This window comes from Heptranchias perlo, chromosome 28 (genome assembly GCF_035084215.1).
Source record: "Heptranchias perlo isolate sHepPer1 chromosome 28, sHepPer1.hap1, whole genome shotgun sequence".
NCBI lineage: Eukaryota > Metazoa > Chordata > Chondrichthyes > Hexanchiformes > Hexanchidae > Heptranchias > Heptranchias perlo.
The window spans coordinates 31,520,731-31,537,322 of record NC_090352.1 but is presented as its reverse complement, the minus strand read 5'-3'; the positions used below and the strand labels follow the sequence as shown (position 1 = coordinate 31,537,322).

At 39.8% G+C, this 16,592-nt stretch overlaps 2 protein-coding genes across 2 annotated transcripts in view; one reads left to right on the top strand and one right to left on the bottom strand.

Annotated features, from left to right (window-relative positions):
• mettl16 (methyltransferase 16, N6-methyladenosine) overlaps positions 1-6,205 on the bottom strand; it is a 92,678-nt gene extending 86,473 nt beyond the window's left edge. Inside the window, exon 1 of the mRNA XM_068008353.1 lies at positions 6,135-6,205. The gene's annotated coding sequence lies outside the window, so the exon portion shown is untranslated. The remainder of the gene's footprint in view (positions 1-6,134) is intronic.
• A 458-nt stretch (positions 6,206-6,663) lies between these two features.
• The window catches only part of LOC137345011 (lissencephaly-1 homolog), a 111,540-nt gene continuing 101,611 nt past the window's right edge, over positions 6,664-16,592 (top strand). The window contains exon 1 of the mRNA XM_068008350.1: positions 6,664-6,928. The gene's annotated coding sequence lies outside the window, so the exon portion shown is untranslated. The remainder of the gene's footprint in view (positions 6,929-16,592) is intronic.

Here is a 16,592-nt window from a genome sequence, read left to right as displayed (position 1 = left end):
GGCTGTAGCTGGAGGTACATGTGTATGGATGTCAGTTGAGGACAACAGGGCTCAGCTGTAATGTACTCTGCAATCAAAAATCCTGCCAACACTCACTTCAAAGTTCAAACAATAATGGCTATTTGGATACGGTACTGTACTGTAAAGCACCCTTGGAACTGTATCCAGTAAGGAGTCAATGGCTTTGGGAGGGAGAAAATACATGGGGGAAGAAACCTTGTAATATTTAATGTTAAGCATCTAGAGAACCCTATTGTTCTGTAACAAATGGGTCTTTTGTGCTTATTGCTTTGCATTGCAATTTCAGAGGAGTCACTGTTACAATTCAGGCTACTTTCCAATACTTATACTTGCTCTCCATAACTGTCATCTTCCATAGACAGGTCCTGTGAACCAAAATATATACATAAAATAAATCAGCATATTAGCAGAACTTTTAGCAGTTCTCTTAATTAATTTCTGAACTTTTCTATGATGGAAAGCTTTATATGGGGACTATTTGTCACAGTGCTTCTAATAGCTCCTAACAAGTATAATAGAGGAATAGGAAAACAGAAGAACCAGGGGCACCAGCTGGTTATATGTCGCTTTTTGATATCCAAGCTGGCACAATAATAGAAAATAACAAGACAACTAATCAAAACATTCTACTTTAAATTATGTTTTACAGTGGCAGACCAGAGACAAAAGGAACTTGCTACAAACAACCTCAACAAACTAAAGCCTAGCCAAACAACATTTAACTTAATTAGATTTGGTACTCCAACTGTCACGATTCGGGATTTTTTATTATTTATCCACAGAAAGGATTTGAAAGAAGAGTTACTTTTTAAAATGTATTTCAAAGCACAGTGTATTCACACAAGTTTAAAAAAGACACTGAGATTATAGGTGGTAAAAATTTAAATGAGCTAGCTTTGATATTGTTTCCCCACAGACTTTAAAGAATAAGAAATTCATTAACCTATCCCACCTCACACCAGTTGTGTTGGAAACTCTCTAGTTCCTTTCTGGCTGTGAAGAGAGGCAGATAAAACAAGAGACGACACTGGCTGAGGGTCCAGCAAAGTCTGCAAAGGCAATCTGGTCTTACAAAAGCTGCGAAAAGGTTAGGACATAGGAGAGTAGTTAGAAGTTACTTTGTTTAGGTCAAGCAAGATGACCCATTGATGTGGGGAAGCATAGCATGTTAATTATTTTGTATTATTACACAAAGAAAGGTAATACTGATTGAAATAAGAGAATCTGATCATAAGCAGTGCTCTGAACGTTCATGTGCCGTGAAATAAAGCAGCTTCGTGATTCTTATCAATTTTCTTAGTCGGAGAGATTGAAGAAGCACATGGGTGAAAGACATGAACATCCAGTTCAGATCACATGGGGAGACTTTTGGATTTGTGATCCTATGGTTAGATATTGGGCAATATAGGCACACCCTGAAATCTAAGGTGCTCAAACTGCTTACAGGAGTGAATAGTACCGCTGGACCGGAGAGAATATCTAAAGCAAGACCCTAAACTTGTAACATTTCATTTATGATTTGGAGTGCAAGATCAGCCATAGTGCCACCAGACTCCATGGAGGGCTGTTTAGAGACATCTTGGCATAATAAAGTGTGTTGAGTCTCACACCAACCAGAGAGATGATCTGCTTTGGCAAGCAGGGCCTATTGCAAAATAATTGTAAAAGTATTCATGTCCTGTGCATACTGTACAGCTGTACAATATGGTTTTAACAAGTGTATCCAGCCTCCGGCATATGGGGCAAGTTGTCCATCCTGCATGAGAGACTGATTTATCTCTCAATTGTATTGGCTCTTTGGGGAATACCTCCATACAGAAGAGTGCTTTCCTCTGATCAACATGCAAACCAGGGACTGGTGGACTTAACTACAACTTTTTACGTTCCACGCTTTCCTCAGCAACACGAGCTTTTTTGTTTTAGGTTGGTGCCTCTTTTTCCTCCAAATTCACAATGGTTTGCTAATATTCTTGGGTGCAGAACAATAATGTGTAAGAATCATCTATGGAGATGTATTGATAACAATTTTGTTAAATAATGCATGAACTAAAGGATTATATTAGCTCACAAACAGACATTGGAAGATTTTTTTAATCAAGATAACTTTGTTGAACTTAGGTAAAAGTAATAATGGTAATGGGCAAAGAACATTAAATAAACTTTGAAGGACTTTCCTATATTATCAGAATGCATATAGTGCAGGGTATGATCACTGGTAAGGCTGTAATATATGAAGTTTAATGAAATAGTTTATTGTACTCATTACAAATACTAGACAACACTAGAATCAGAGGTGTCAGGCCTCCGTTTCACAGGTAGAATATTTGCACAATTAACAGGCTATTCAATTGTCGATGGCATCACAGCCAAGCTTAATCATAGAATGTTACAGCACAGAAACAGACTAATCAGCCCATCAAATCTGCGGGTGGTACAGAGGTAAGGCGTAATCCATTCAGCCCCTCGCGCCTGTTCTGCCTTCAATTAGATCATGGCTGATCTTTACCTCAACTGCGTTTACTCACCTTTGCTCCATATCTCTTGATACCCTTACCTATTGAAATTCTATTTATCGTGTTCTTGAAAATTTCAATTGACTCAGCATCCACAGCCTTTTGTGGCGGGGGGTTCCAGAATTCCACTACCCTTTGTGTGAAAAAGTGTTTCCTGATGTCACTCGTAAATAGCCTTGCTCTAATTTTAAGATTATGTGCACACCAGAGGAAATAGTTTCTCTGTATCTACCCGATCGAATCCCTTTGTCACCAGTGAAAAAAGCCCCAACTTCTCAAGTCTCTCTTCATAGCGAACCCCTCAACTCTGGTAATATATCAGTGGATTTCTGCTGAACCCTGGTCTTCCTCTCCAATCTCCCCTTATACCCTCTCCAAGCTCATCTTGAAAATGAGATCCATCGCCTGCTCCTTTGGCCCCTCATCCCCACTAAACTGCTGACCACCCAGCTTCTCTTCCTGGCCCCCATGCTCGCCGACGTGCCAAATGTTCCTCTCCTTAGCTACTGTCCTTCTCCCATTCAAAAGCACCATTATCACTCCCCTCCAAAAAGCTGCCTTGCAAACTACCACCCCATCTCCAACCTTTTTATCCTCTCCAAAATCACCTCTCACATCTGTGCCCATCTTTCTCACAACTCCATATCTGAATCTCTCCAATCAGGTTTCTGCCCCTGCCACAGCACTGAAACAGCCCTAACCAGTCACAAATTATTCTGTCCGTGGTGCATTATCCCTCCTTGTCCTATCTGCAGCCTTTGACATAAGACCATAAGAGATAGGAGCAGAAGTAGGCCATTCGGCCCTTCGAGCCTGCTCTGCCATTCAATGAGATCATGGCTGATCTGATTTTTACCTCAACTCCACTTTCCCGCCCTTTCCCCATATCCTTTGATTCCCTTGCTGATCAAAAATTTGTCTAACTCAGCCTTGAATGTATTCAATGACTCAGCCTCCACAGCTTTTTGGGGTAAAGAATTCCAAAGATTCACGACCCTCTGGGCGAAGAAATTCCTCCTCATTTCCATCTTAAACGGGCGACCCCTTATTCTGAGACAATGCCCCCTAGTTTTAGATTCCCCCATGAGGGGTAACATCCTCTCAGCATCTACCCTATCGAGTTCCCTCAGAATCTTGTATGTTTCAATAAGATCTCCTCTCATTCTTCTAAACTCCAATGAGTATAGACCCAACCTGTTCAATCTTTCCTCATAAGACAACCCTTCCATACCCAGAATCAACCTAGTGAACCTTCTCTGAACTGCTTCCAATGCAAGTATGTCCTTCCTTAAATAAGGGCACCAGAACTGTACACAGTACTCCAGGTGTGGTCTCACCAGCACCCTGTACAGTTGTAACATGACTTCCCTGCTTTTATACTCCATCCCCCTAGAAATAAAGGCCAATATTACGTTTGCCTTCCGGATTACCTGCTGCACCTGTATGTTGACTTTTTGTGTTTCATTTACGAGGACACCCAGATCCCTCTGTAACGCAAGCATTTTGTAGTATTTCTCCATTCAAATAATATTTTGCTTTTTTATTTTTCCTCCCAAAGTGGATGACTTCACATTTTCCCACATTATATTCCATCTGCCAAATTTTTGCCCATTCGCTTAACCTGTCAATATCCCTTTGCAGACACTTTGTGTCCTCATCACAACTTACTTTCCTACCTATCTTTGTATCATCAGCAAATTTGGCCACAAGACACTCTGTTCCTTCATCCAAGTCATTGACATATATTGTAAATAGTTGAGGCCCCAGCACTGAGCCCTGCGGCACCCCACTAGTTACAGATTGCCAGTTTGAAAATGGTCGACCATACAATCCTTCTCCAATGCCTCTCCTCCATTGTCCAGCTCTATGGGACTGCTTAGTTCCACTCTTGCCTATCCAATCGTAGCCAAAGGCTTTTCTTCCCACCCCTGCACCATTACTTCTGGAGTTTCCCGAGTGATCTATTCTTGGCCCCCTTCTCTTCCTGATTACATGCGATCCTTTGGCAACATAATCGAAGACATGGGGGCAGCTTCCACACGGATGCTGATGACAGCCAGCTCTACCTCTCCACCACTTGTCTCAACACCTCCAATGCCTGTGTTGTCAGACTGCTTACCTGACATCCAGTCTTAGATGAGCTGCAACATCCTCCAGTTAAACATTGGGAACACCGAAGCCATTGTCTTCAGCCTCTAACATGCAAGCGATTCCATCCTCCTCCCCGGTCAGTGTCTCAAATTGAACCACATCGTTTGCAACATCAGCATCCCATCTGACTGAGCTGAGCGTCCACCCCATTTCCTCTCCATCACAAAAGCTGCCAACTTCCACCTCTATAACATTGCTTGCCTCTGCCCTTCTGCTGTTGTAACACCCACCTATGTCGTTGTCACTTCCAGATCCAATATTCTGATGCTCTCCTGGCTGGTCTCCCATCCTCCACAATCTGTAAATTTCAACGTTGCCCTTCTCCTCCCCTACCTCAGCCCATCTATATTTTTAGACTGCTTGTCTGACATCAATTCTTGACTGAGTCACAATTTCCTCCAGTTAAACATTGGTAAGACCAAAGCCAATTTCCTTGGTGCCCACCAAACTCCCTACCCTTGCCATCAATTCCAGCTCCCTCTCAAGCCACTGTCTCAGGCTGAACCAAACTGTTTGCAACATCCGCCTCTTATTCAACCCCGAGCTGAGTTTTCAACAGCATATTCTCTCCATCATAAAGACCAGATACTTCCATCCCCCTAGAAATAAAGGCCAATATTACGTTTGCCTTCCGGATTACCTGCTGCACCTGTATGTTGACTTTTTGTGTTTCATTTACGAGGACACCCAGATCCCTCTGTAACGCAAGCATTTTGTAGTATTTCTCCATTCAAATAATATTTTGCTTTTTTATTTTTCCTCCCAAAGTGGATGACTTCACATTTTCCCACATTATATTCCATCTGCAAAATTTTTGCCCATTCGCTTAACCTGTCAATATCCCATAACATCACCCACCTCCACTCCTATCTCAGCCCATTTGCTGCTGAAACCTCATTCAATTTTTGTCATCTCCAGAATCGACTATTCCAATGCTCTCCTGGCTGGCTTCCCAACCTCCATCAACTTCAGCTCATCCAAAAACTCCACTGTCAGTACCCTATCCCCCATCAAGTCCTACTCACCCATCATTCATATCCCTGGTGTCCTACATTAGCTACCATCCTTCCAAAGCCTCAAATTTAAAATTCTACACCGTGTTTGAAACCGTCCACGGTCTTGCTCCTCCCTAGTTCTGTAACCTTCTCCATCAGTAATCTAATGGTTGTAAATGTCATTGGTACGTCCTGATTACGTGAAAGACGGTTTATTTCAAGCTTTCTTTCCAAAACCAACTGCAGTGTCGCACTACTGCGCAAACTGAGGTTAGCTAACTCTGTGTAGTTTAGAAATCGAATATGAGACCTTCCTAGTCTCTACGGTAGTACCTTTACCACTGAATCACCCAGTCCACAATGGACTTCTGCTCTCACTCGTCTTTACCGTAACATTTATCTGTTGCCAGTTCCCTGGTGTTGACAGATTTGATTTATCTGTACGATAACCTACCTGAGAATAACGGGGAGGGGTTTCCATTTTATTCCTCAATACTACACTTTCCGCACTCCCTCATCAGAATAAAAAAAATCATTTTAGAAAGATACGTTCTTCCATTCCGATGTAAAAATATCCAATAACACTACAAAAGAAATGGAAAACAATATCATTATTACCATAAAAAAAGATCTTATCCCAGTACGACTACTCACACCTTTCAAATTATCAGCTCAACTCAAGCGCGCGCGGGCGCGCTCTCCAACGTCCACCAAACTCGCCGCCACCCTACTGCGCAGGCTTGTTCGCATCCCGCATCCCGCCTCCCCAAGCAGAGTTCACGCCAGCGAGCGTGTAGGGTGGCGTCATCCCAGTTTTCCTCTTGAGTCACGCAGACGCGCGCTCCGGTTTGCTCGCTTTCTCGATTGCGCACGCGCAGCAGTAGCGCAGGGAGGGAGTGGGCGAATTGTACGCGCCTGCTCAGGGATAGTGCGCAGGCGCGGACGAGGCGAGCGGTGCCTTGTCACTTCGGAAGGTGGTGGTGTGGTTTTTTTTTTGGGGGGGGGGAAGGGAAAGAGAGGACGAGACAGAGAGAGGGAGAAAAACGGACGGATTGAAGTGCGCAGCTTGCTCTGCGCAAGCTGTACACGGCAGCGTAGAGGGAGAGACGGACCCGGGCAAGAGAGGAAAAAAAAACAGTTTGAAGCGAGGGGGGAGGCTGCAATCCTGTTTGACAGCCGTAAAAACCTCTGGATTCTCGTCTGAATGGTCGCTGTTACCCCTCCGTGTTGAAGCCGACTCTCTTCAGGGTGAGTTGATGTAGGTTTGTAATCGCCATGAGGTTGATTAAATACAGCGCTCGGGGGAGGAAAAAAAAAGCCGGGGCGAGGAAGGCTTCCTTTCAGATTATGTGGCTGCTGCCTTGCTGTGTGGTAATAAAATGGCGCCCGGCCGTTGGTAAAACATTAAAACGGGGGACCTTCAAATGATCCGGGTCTATCGTTATCGATGGCTTTTTCTACGACCTTTGGATATATTTCGAACGCAGTTCCTGAAATATAAAGTCGCCGACGTGGCCTCTTAAGAAACGGACATCCTTTTTTTTGTTCTTTTTTTGTATTTGGTCAGAGTTTGACCCAATTCCTTTTCTATGTACGAGAAATGCAGGTTGGTATTTTTTTTCTTGCTGCTGTGGCCGACGCCCGGGGTTCAGACACATCAAAGCTAATCTGTTCACTTCTGTTGTATTAATAAAAAGTGTGCGTAATAGAATGGATGGACATACTTACAGGTTATGAGCAGTACTGATGAGTTTGGGTGGAGTGAGGAGAAACATGATTTTTTTTACCGCAGGGTGGATCTTGACTTGTGAGACGCCCTAACGGGGTGTTATCCAATTATTGTCGATATATATATGTGTGTATAATCGGCAAATTATTTAATTGTTTTGTTTTAGGGCTTTGATCTTGAAAACCTGATGCAATATCTCATGACCGTTTTTCAGTGCTTTAGTTGTCACATTTTCACGGTCGGTGCAGTGCCATAAGCCACATGCATCCTGCTTTCTGGTGATGCAGGATTAACATTACGACATTTTTAAACCAGCTTTTTTTTCTTTGCCAGCCCTGCGTTTTGCAGATTGCTCACCATGAACTCAATGAGTTCCCATGGATGTGTTTATATATGCCGGATTTTAAATCGTTTTTAATTTGGAGTCTGATTTTTAATTCTTTGACAGTAGTCAAAATTAGGATGTCAATTTTCAATTTAATACTTAGTAGTGATATCAACATAATGTATATGTTTTTAGCGCAAAACTAATTGCTAACCAAGACAAATAACTGCATTATTTTGTGCTTGTATAAGTGTTGTAGTCATATTTACTTTGTGATCATCTTAGTAAGAAATTAGGCTGTTTCAGTTGTTAAATATCCCAACGCCGAGACTGTTCCATTGAGTTTCTAAATCTCAGTTCAATAACCAATTTGACATTTCCATAGCATTTTGCTAACTTGACTATGGGGAAGCCAACACGTGACCATGCCTTGCCATTTGTAATGGCACAATAAAATATATACCTAACTGGAGAAATGTAGTAATTTAAGATGTAAGCCATTGAGTGATTGCAGCAGTGGGAGACAAAATAATCCAGGATTTAATTTGTACATTTATTTGAAAGATTTTAAAATTGGATTAGAAACTATTTGAATTCTCTTGTTTTTTCTACTTAAAACATAAAATTAAATTTATAATTGTAAACACAGTTGCTCAATGGTAATTCATGCATTAGTTAGTGAATTAATATTTCTGGCATGCATATATTGGTTTGAATGGAGCCTCAAAGTGATTCGTTGAAATAAAAATAGAAAACACATAGTGGGTCTGTCAACATCTAAAAAGAAGAGAAATTAATGTATTCCTTAATGTTAACCTTTTATCAGAAATCAAAGCATTAACCCATCTTCTCTATTCTCAGATACTGGCCCAACTGCTATGTATTTCCAACATTTGCAGTTTTTAATTTTTTTAATGTCTCTAAAATGATTCTTTGCTTTTGGAAAGTTTTCACAGCATATGATCAGGAAGTCCAGATATGTAAGATTTTGGGACTTTTTTCTAAATCTTAACATGGAAATCTAAAAATAAGAGCCAAGAGGTAATTTAGGTAGCCGAGGTTACCATTCACCCCATTAAGTTCTTGAGTAAAATGTACTGTTCTGAATACTTCAAAATGTCACTAAAATTGCAAAAGATATATGAAAGTATACTTAATTTGATATTCTTTTCCTAGGCTATACAGTGAATATATTTGTACATAATTAGAAAAATGAAGTAGAGGTTTGACAAAAATTGGTCGATGTTTATAGTTTTCTATTAAATCAGTCTTAGTTTTAATCAGTTCACTGGGGTTTGAAATTAAAATGTTGGATTCAAAGGATTGCCATATATTCAATTTAATACTTTCATTACTGAATTTATCAGCACAGGCCCAATTTCACCATGTGGAAAATTTGACGGTCCAGTACTGTACAGGGGAAGGTGAGTGAGCAGAAGGCAAGGGTGCTTTCAAACTTCTAGGCCTGATTATCAGTATTCTGGACATAGATGTTAAACTACCAAAATCTCAGTGCAGTATTGCAATTGCATTTTTAAATTTGAATTATCCTTTACACTGTAATTCTGCAGAGGCCCTTTTGGCATTAAAATTTCAAATGGCCTAGTGTGGGATATTAGGCCTAATTTAATCTTAAAGAACCTGACCAGTGTCTCTTGCTGAAATGCTGCCAATAAATCAGTACTTTCAGTGTTAAAAGCTTAGTTTTGCCACCTCTCCATTTTTAATATAATTTTGTTTTGCCTAAAATATATTTAAAATATCTCAGGGCAAATGTTCTTATGCTTCATCCATGTTTGTTGCAAAATACATTTCATAACTTTGTAAGTTATGATACTTAGTGGGATTTGTCAGTTGTTCTTCCTGAACTTTGGTCTAACTACATTACCTACCTTGATAGTTAACAGAAATTAACTGTAAATAATGTTTATGTACTAGGTGCACACTGAGTAATTGATTATGAATTCTGATATAGTACCTCATTTATAAATGCAATCTAATTGTAACACCATATTGATGTTCCCTTTAACCTTTTCTGATTGGAAAATACTTCACATATGTCTTTTATAAAAAGAATCCAATGTATATGTAGCATTTCGGAGCTGCAAGAAATTGTTCATACGCACTGGAGTTTTTCATGCGATTTCTTCAGTTACCTCTACCAAGCATCCTTCTATATCTGAGGTCAGGTTGTAATCTGATCCTAGGTTGTGTTAGTGCTGCTGTTTAACCTCTAGAAGCTGATAGTCCTCATCATGTTTTCACTTGATGCTTCCTGATGAGACTCCAATTCAGTGATTTCATATGAGGAAGGAACCTTGGGTACAAAACTAAATCATGTTACAGCCTTTTACTTATCAGCTGTGCCATCATGATGGGTTCTATTTAAAGATTATGTAAGCAAGAATTCCCCAGAACGCTTGTTAGATTTTATGGTCTCTTCCATTTTGTTAACTCTATCCTTAAGATTAACATTTATTTTGCCAAAATATCGTTTGAGCTTGACTCTAATGGTTCTTTTTTGGTGTTTAAGGTTTTAACCAGAATTGAAAAATGTATTCATTTTTGGCTCAGCTTCATTTCCAAATTTCCAGCTAAACTGAAAATGAACTGACCTTCAAATTGAAATGGGTTATTTGGCAGCTTTTAATTTTTTTTGATTGTTGATTATTTGCAGGGTGACCATGGCCATATGACAGAAGCACATGTGAATCGTATCCCAACTTAGCTGAGTGAGCTTTGGCAAATAATTAAATTTTAATTGCTTATCTTAAATGTGAGTACAGTTAGAAAATTCTGATATTAGATTGTTAGTGGCTTGGTTAATTTTATAAATAAGCTCTAGATAGTCAGGAAGAAGTTTGTCTTCAAACTTTTCTCTAGTTACAAAATGAAACTGTGTTTGGTTATATATCCTTCATAATCTTGGAGAGTGGAATTGGTTAAAAATATATTCTTCACTTCATAGCACTGCTGCTTTTACAGCTGGAATCCAGTAGATTTAAATTAGTAAAATGTTAGTTTCTGATCAAAACATACGAGTTACTGGCATAACTTGTATGGCATGCTCAGAAGTTGCAGGTAACAGTACTGGAAGGCTGAATGTCTTTCTAGGTGTTGAATGTGAAAGTTGAGTTTGTACACAGAATTACTTTGGCACAAATTACTGACTTGTCATCTGAGGACTAGGCATACTTGCAGGCCTTGCTGTTTTTCCTAGCCTTTGAAAATTAAATATTTTAATTTCTCTACTATGTAGTTCAAAATGGGTGCAGGAGGAGCAGAATGAGGCTGCAAGTTAGCAAACAAATTCATATTTGTGGAAAAATTATGAATGTGCATGTTCAAGAATTATCCGATTCCAAATTGTACATGCTTGATTTTTCCAGTGTGTCGCAATCTGTGACACATCAACTAGCCTCTGTACTCCATTGGAAATATTTCTAGCTCTTTGTTTTTGGGTTTCTATTGGAGAGGAAAGAGGCAGTTAAAGACCGGATTTGCATCTTTATTTTGATGAATAGTCACAGAGAACTAGTGTTTGTTTGGCTGACAGACTTTGTGATTTTTGTTAGGTAAGGGTATCAGGATAAGGAACAAAGGTCGGTAAATGGAGTTGCAATACAGATCAGGCATGATCTAATTGAATGGCGGAACAGACTCGAGGGGCTGAGTGGCCTACTCCTGTTCTGAGGTTTTCTGGCCACACGTCCATCTGTGAATGTGTAGTTCGTGCTGGAAGAAAAGATAATGTATTCAAAGTGGACAATCTGTTAATGTAACATATATGAATGTCAGTGCAATATTAAAATCACTATTGGATGCACTGGTGCATTTCCTAAACATATGAGGCTTACTAAGCATTTCCAGGGACAGATCAGGGCTTCAAATTAACACCCATCTGTTAACCAGTTCAAGATTTCAGTATGTTTAAGCTGTGACAGTAGGGAGCATGACTGATTTGACAGACTGCTGAATGCATTCCAGTGTCACACATGCTTACCACACTTCCAAATCCAGAAAGCTTGTGCATCGTTTTCACAAGTCACATTTGTGTGTAAAGTATAATTAATGTTTTTAGTGTTTCTCTATCTCTCTAACCTCTCCCAGCCCTACAACCCTCAGGTCTCTGCACTCCTCCAATTTTGGCCTCTTGCACATCCCCAATTTCTATCACCCCACTATTGACAGCCGTGCCTTCACCTGTCCAGGCCATAAGTTCTGGAATTTCCACTGTAAACCTCTCCGCCTCTCTACCTCTCTCGCTTCCTTAAAACCTATCTCTGTGACCCACCTGTCATACTATCCCTACGTGGCTCGGTGTCACATTTTGTTTGATAACATGCCTGTGAAATGTCTTGGGACGTATTACCACGTTAAAGGTGATATACAAATGCAAGTGGTTGTTGGTGGACCAGTGTGTTTTTCTTACTCCACATCAGTGATTGTTGTCAGCTCCTTGTCCTGTTTGGATTTACAGCCTTAATTGTGAGTCTTAGCAGAAAATGATTGTTACACTCAATGTGTCCACCACTTTATTTGAATCCAGAATTGGACTTGAGAACTGTCTGGAGTTCTAGTTTCAAAATTCTACCTCTGATGCCTGGGGACCTTTATGGAACAATTGTTGCATAGTTTTTCTCTTCAATAAAGAAAACACTGGTGGGAGTAGTTGAAAAGACCCTCTAATAGTAGCTATACCATTGGACAGAGTATTAATCATGAAATAATAGGAGCTTGTAACAAAGGTAATGCAGTGGTCATGGGGGACTTTAATCTGCATGTAGACTGGGCAAATCAAATTGGCAAAGGTAGTTTGGAAGACGAGTTCATGGAATTTACTCAAGACGGTTTCCTAGAGCGATATGTCATGGAACCAACCAGGGAACAGGCTATTTTAGATCTTGTATTGTGTAATGAGATAGGGTTAATTAGTAATCTCACAGTAAAAGTACCTCTGGGGAAGATTGATCATAATATGATAGAATTTCACATTGCGTTTGAAAGTAACATACTTAAGTCAGAAACTAGTGTCTTAAACTTAAATAAAGTCAATTACATAGGTATGAGGGGAGAGTTGTCAAAGGTAGATTGGGAAATTAAATTAAAGGGTTTGATAGTTGAAAAGCAATGGCAAACATTTAAAGAAATATTTCAGTATTTTCAACAAATATATATTCCATTGAGAAATTAAAAACTCCACGGGAAGTGTGATCCACCCATGACTAACTAAAGAAGTTAAGGAGAGTATTAGATTGAAAGAAGGAGCCTTTAATGTTGCCAAAAAGAGTAATAAGTCTGGGGATTGGGAGAGTTTTAGAAACCAACAAAGGATGACTAAAAAATTGATGATCAGGGAGAAAATAGAATATGAAAGTAAACTAGCAAGAAATATAAAAATGGATTGCAAGAGCTTCTACAAGTATGTAAAAAGGAAGGGAGTAGCAAAAGTAAACGTTGGTCCCTTAGAGGCTGAGACAGGAGAAATTATAATGAGGAATCAGGAAAAGGCAGATCCATTAAAGAAATGTTTTATATCTGACGTCACAATAGAAAACACAAAAAGCAGACCAAAAATAATGGGGAATTGAGGGGTAAATGAGAGTGAGGAACTTAAAACAATTAATGTCACTAGAGGAAAAAGTAATGGGACTAAAAGCCAACAAATGCCCTGGACCTGATGGCCTACATCCGAGGGTTCTAAAAGAGGTGGCTGCAGAGATAGCGGATGCATCTTTATGATCATCAAAAATTCTCTAGATTCTGGTACAGTCCCAGTGGATAGGAAGGTAGCAAATGTTACCCCACTATTCAAGATGGGAGGGAGAGAGAAAACAGGGAACCACAGGCCAGTTGGTCTGACATCAGTCATTGGAAAAATGCTGGAATCCATTATTAAGGAAGTAGTAACAGGACACTTAGAAAATCATAATACGATTAGGCAGAGTCAACATGGTTTTATGAAAGGGAAATTGTGTTTGACAAATTTATTAGAGTTTTCTGAGGATGTAACTAGCAGGGTAGATAAAGGGGAACCAGTAGATATAGTATATTTGGATTTTCAAAAGGCATTCGATAAGGTGCCACATAAAAGGTTGTTACACAAGGTAAGGGCTCATGGGATTGGAGGTAATAGATTGGCATGGATAGAGGATTGGTTAAAGGACAGAAAACAGAAAGTAGGGATACACGGATTATTCTCAGGTTGGCAGGCTGTAACTAGTGGGGTGTCGCAAGAATCGTTGCTTGGGCCTCAGCTATTTACAATCTATATTAACGACTTAGATGAAGGTGCCGAGTGTAATGTATCCAAGTTTGCTGATGATATAAAGGTAGGTGGAAAAGTAAGCTGTGAGGGGGACACAAAAAGTCTGCAAAGGGATACACAGGTTAAGTGAGTGGGCAAGAAGGTGGCAGATGGAGTATAATGTGGGGAGATGTGAGGTTATTCACTTTGGTAGGAAGAATAGAAAAGCAGAATATTTTTTAATTAGTGAGAAACTATTAAATGTTGGTGTTCCGAGAGACTTGGGTGTCCTCTTACAAGAGACACAAAAAGTTAGTATGCAGGTACAGCAAGCAATTAGGAAGGCAAATGGCATGTTGGCCTTTATTGCAAGGGGGTTGGAGTACAAGAGTAAGGAAGTCTTACTACAGTTGTACTGGGCTTTGGTGAGGTCTCACCTGGCGTACTGCGTACAGTTTTGGTCGTCTTATCTAAGGAACGATATACTTGCCTTTAGAGGCGGTGCAACAAGGGTTCACTAGATTAATTCCTGGGATGAGTGGGTTGTCCTATGAAGAGAGGTTGAGTAGAATGGGCCTATACTCTCTGGCGTTCAGACGAATGAGAGGTGATCTCATTGAAACATAAAAGATTATGAGGGGACTTGACAGGGTAGATGCTGAGAGGTTGTTTCCCCTGGCTAGAGAGTCTAGGACTAAGGGGCATAATTGCAGGATAAGGGATTAGCCATTCAAGACTGAGATGAGGAGGAATTTCTTTACTCAGAGGATTTTGAATCTTTGGAATTCTCTACCCCTGAGGGCTGTGGATGCTGAGTCATTGAATATATTCAAGGCTGAGATGGATAGATATTTGGACTCTAGGGGAGTTAAGGGATATGGGGATTGGGCGGGAAAGTGGAGTTGAGGTAAAAGATCAGCTTTGATCTGAGTATATGGTATCTGAGTATACTCCTGCTCCTATTTCTTATGTTCTTAATAATGTGATTTTTTTTCTTATTGGGTAAACTGAAATATTGTCAGTATTTATAATATGTGGGGGCTATGTGGCTGTAAACTATGTCCTTTCCTTTTCTACTTTCTCCTCCCATCTCCTAAAGATACACAAACACTTCACCTTCAAAACACTGGCACAAAGTTAGACTTCATGATTCAGTGCTCACGACTCTATTTAACATAATATCCAAATAAAGACTGCCGCTCCTAGGTGGCTCAATATGATAAACTTGCTATATGATATGATGTCAAGTTGTATTTTATGCCAGTATGGCATTATGGGAGCACATTTTGCTTCCCTGTCTCTAGGTTAGGGAGTGAAAAGTTAGTAAAGGTTCCCGCTAATGGCAATCAAACAGCGCCTGATATAGTGAAGCATTATGTCTCTTTGAATCACAATGCAGTGGTCTTCAGATTTTAAACAAATGTGCAGGATTGTACATATGAGTAGGTGTGGATCCTCCACATAACTCTATAGAAGCTTGAATTGGTTTAGTTTGCTGATGCTGAATTTACAATTTTTTTCTTTCTGCTAATGCACATTTATTGCTGGATTCTCAGTTAGCATTAGTGTAGCTCAGAATTCTAGAAATTCCATGTAAGGTTCTGGAAGCAAAACAGATTTTGTTACCTGAAATCAAAATGCTACCAAGCTTTCCCATTTACAATTGAAATGTGAGAGACCTTTGAAACTGCTACTGGATGTTCTGCATTTCATAATGTTGCAAATGGGCAAAAGTTTGCAAATGCACTGATTGTAATGAGACTTCCAAAATCTATTAGTGTCCCGGCATGAGGGAACAAAACAGTGGTAGAGAAATTCAACCATCTGATTTTCCTGTGGAGAATTCTGATTTTTACTTTTTATTTGACCAGAAATTGAACTGCAACGTTTGTGTTGCGTCAAATGCCTGTAAATCATACTTTGTTATTATTTTGAAATGAGTTACCAGTTCATTGAAATATAATAAGGAATTGTTGATACATTGGATGAACTTGCACTCTTTCAGGACACGTGAAATGAATCTACCCCAACAGAAGGGATTGAACTCCAATTGGTGACTTTAACAGCCCAGAAATCAAATCGTTAAACTGTAAACAAATGCACAGTTATATGTTGCATGTTCTGTTTTGTCTTTACTTGCCATCCAAATTATATCTTCTGAAAGATATGTTAAGGAACTGCAGTTTAAAGAATATCATGCCAGCAATATACCGTTGAAAAATAGATAATAAGAATTGTGATCATCTTTGTGTCAATTTTTGTTTAAAATATATGATGGCATCAGCAGATGGATATGAGCCTGGTGGTAAGCCCAACACACAGCAAGAGCCAATTTAACTTGTCTGGAAGGGAGAATTTGATAGAATTTAAAACTTTCTCTGCAGTACCAATCATTTTGTAATTGATTCTGTATGAAAGCCAATAATTGTTCCATAAGCGTCTCTTTTCTTTCCTTCCCTTCTGTTCTGAAGATAGTGATTTGCACTGGGGTACAGCTGCAGTGGGGTACACAACATAAGTGGTTGATCGTCCTGCTTGAGCCTAGACCGAGATGCTAAGTGTCAGTGAATTACTCAACCATGGAAGCATTGAGGATGAGCTTGATCCTGCA